At 55.2% G+C, this 2,952-nt stretch overlaps 1 long non-coding RNA gene across 1 annotated transcript; it reads left to right on the top strand.

Moving 5' to 3' along the window:
• Window positions 1-961: 961 nt before the first annotated feature.
• On the top strand, window positions 962-2,952 carry LOC137773682 (uncharacterized). Its single transcript, XR_011075718.1, has 3 exons — window positions 962-1,319; window positions 2,026-2,290; window positions 2,720-2,952. It is a non-coding gene; the product is annotated as an uncharacterized lncRNA (long non-coding RNA).

Here is a 2,952-nt window from a genome sequence, read left to right as displayed (position 1 = left end):
CAGGGTGGTGGCAAATGCCCATCCGTTTCCCCAACTCGATTGTAGGTAAAGTGAGGCTAGAGGCTGCGGGGCCACTAGCACGAGCAGCTGTCATCGGGGCTTTCTTGTCCCCGAGCGCTTAGATGGGAGGGCCCAGGCTGCCCCACTTGCAGACCCCTCTCCTCTCCTCGGGTCCTGCCTGAAAACTCCAGCCCCAAGATCCCAGCCTGTTAGAGCTGAAAGGAGCCTTGGGGAGAGTCCAGTCTGGTGATCTCCGAGCTGTGCTCTGCGGAGCCCCAGGGGAGAGGGGTCAGCTGGGGACAGAGGGCGCGAAGCTGAGCGGACAGGGCTCTGCAGGATGTGTTTCCTGCTAGTTTTTGTTTGAATAAAACCACTGAAAGAAAAAAGGAATTTGAGAACAAACTGATTGAGCCCAACCCTCTTCATTGACAGATGAGGAAACCAAGGCAAAAGCAAGCCCAGCTCTTCTCCCAGCCAGAGTGGGCAAGCTGCTCCCACCCGTTGGGGGCCGGTGTGTCCCAGTGTCCCCGCTTCCCGAGAAGGACGCCTGGAGCCCTGCCGGACAGTCGGCACACTTCGGAACTCGGAGGCAGGAAAGGGAGCAGTTAAAGACAGACGGACAAATGCTCGAGAGAAAGTAAGACGCAAGTTTTCCATCCGAGGTGCGAGCAGACGAGGGCTGCCTGGGGGCAGAGGGACAGAAGAGGAATCTCTAAGGACTTGCCCGCCGGACAGCACGGGCAGGAAGTGCTGCCTCCAGAGACGTCAGCGCAGAGGATGAGCAGAGGCCTGGTCACGTGGCCAGGCTCGGAAAGGGCGTTGGGGGAGGGGCCGCAGAAAGGAACATCGCGCAGCAGGAACGGAAAGGCGGTGCGTGGGGGTCAGGCGAGGCGGGGCTCTGCAGCCTGCGGCGGGGCTGGCGTCCTCCTCCCTCCCCTCCCCCGCCCCAGCCCGAGATCAGCATCTGTTGGGATCCAGCTGCCGTTTTTCAAACCAATTAAGGAGCCCTGTTACTGCCCCCGGGAGGGAGTGTGTCTGTCTCTCCTGAGTCAGCAGCTCGGACCGGGACCTCTGGGGACAAGCTCTCAAGGCCCTAATCGTGCCCTCAGAGTTAAAAATAAAAAGTAGCAAGCCACTACTCTTGACTTTACACTGCTGCAGGGGGCGGAGGTCCGGGGTGTCTCTTGCCACAGAGGCTTTCCATCCGAGGCGCCAGAGAGCGGTAGCCCGCCAGCAGCACGTTTTTCTTCCCGTTCGCGCTGTCTCCTGCTCCAGGTCCCCGTCCTGAAGTCATCCATCAGCTGTCCCACTTGCCAGAAGTAAGTGACATTGGGCCTGACATTATTGCTTTCCAAAACAAAGAAGCCCAGATCTCTCTGGCTGAGAAAAGTTGCAGAGCCCTGGTTCCCCTTCTTAAACCTGAAACAGTCACTCGGATAAGACAGTTGAGGGGAGGGAAAGCTGTGGAATAAAGCAAGAGACCGTGAGCCAAACCACCCCTTCTGATCGGTCTGCAATCCGGAGACCAAACTGCTGTCTGTTAACTGTTTACTTTTCCTCCAGTTTGTGTGGCATTGTGTAGACGCTCCCTCAGAAAACAGACCCCCTTTACCTCCGAGCCTGAGATCAGAGCAGGGCGGTTGGGAAGGGAGATGAAATCAGAGCATCTGCTCGCCTTGGGGGCCACACCCAGACTTCTCTCTCTCCCAAAACATGGAAGCCAGGGATGCTTTCTCTGCTTTTCTATAAAAATCGGACAGCAGCAAAATCATCCCTGGATGTAGCTTATGAAAACACACATCGCAATTCAAGGTAACCCATATAAACGTGGGATCTCAACATGGCCCAGTCCCGGCATGGTGTCACCTTCCAGGAAATAACAGCCTGACATAAAAGTAGGATTGAAAGCAGTGCAAATCTGGAGAGAAATTTAAAGAGGAAACTTTTTTTTTTTCTTAAAACCCAGGAAGACGTCTATAAAAGATTATATTTCTTCTTTTTTTTTTTGGTCGTGCCTGCACACAGGATCTTAGTTCCCGGACCAGGGATGGAACCCGTGCCCCGTGCCGTGGGAGCATGGAGTCCTAACCACTGGACCGCCGGGAAGTCCCAGGAAGTTACATTTCTTCATCTCCCTCTTGCCCCTCAACCCCACAGCCTTCATCACAGCCCCCAGAGACCTGACCTCTGCCTTGCTCAACCACCCGATAGCCAGCCCACAGGGTCCGTCCCGCCCCACCTCCTCTCCTCTCTGTCTGTTTACTCCATCAACTCAGACTTTCTGGATTCTGTAAGTTTCTAACGTTCTTTTCTTAGCACCTGGATTCTGTGCGAGGTTGACCCTAGGGACCAGGAACTGATCTAACCAGGAGGTGGGAGGTGGCAGGAGCGGGAGGAAAGGTCCAGAGGTGAACACAGACGACTGTGCTTTTCCCTTGCCCCATCTTTGTGGGCCTCTGCTGGGAAGGCAAGTGTATTACTGTGCTTCCCAGAGGTGCTGCCTCAGCCCTAAGCCCCTCTCCGTCCTTCCCCCTCCCGTGGATCAGGATACACTCCTCCCCAACCAGCCTGCTGCAGACACTCCCTGGGGATTCCCAGCATCTCTCTTTGCAAACCAGGAGCAATGACACTGGTTTAAGGACTTAATTCCTCCCTCCTCTGGGTCACTGTGTCCAGCAAGAGGAAGGAAAGTTCACTCATTTTGTTATTTCTTTCACAGGGGCCTTTGGCCACTAAACAACCCAGGTGGCTACAACCAGAGCCAACATGGGGGCAGCTCCAAACCCTGAAGGTCTGAGAAGGCGGGAAGTGTCCCTGGCTTGTTGTCATGGAAACCAAAATAGAGGCACTTGCCTCCTGACCAACCCAGGTGCTTCCCCGTGTGCCCCACCCCCCATGGTATGGCATGCCCCCTCCTCTCAAGAGCTGTGATAATAAAACATCTTTTCAATA

This window comes from Eschrichtius robustus, chromosome 12 (assembly GCF_028021215.1).
Source record: "Eschrichtius robustus isolate mEscRob2 chromosome 12, mEscRob2.pri, whole genome shotgun sequence".
Taxonomy (NCBI): Eukaryota; Metazoa; Chordata; class Mammalia; order Artiodactyla; family Eschrichtiidae; genus Eschrichtius; species Eschrichtius robustus.
This window is presented reverse-complemented; position numbering and strand designations above follow the sequence as displayed.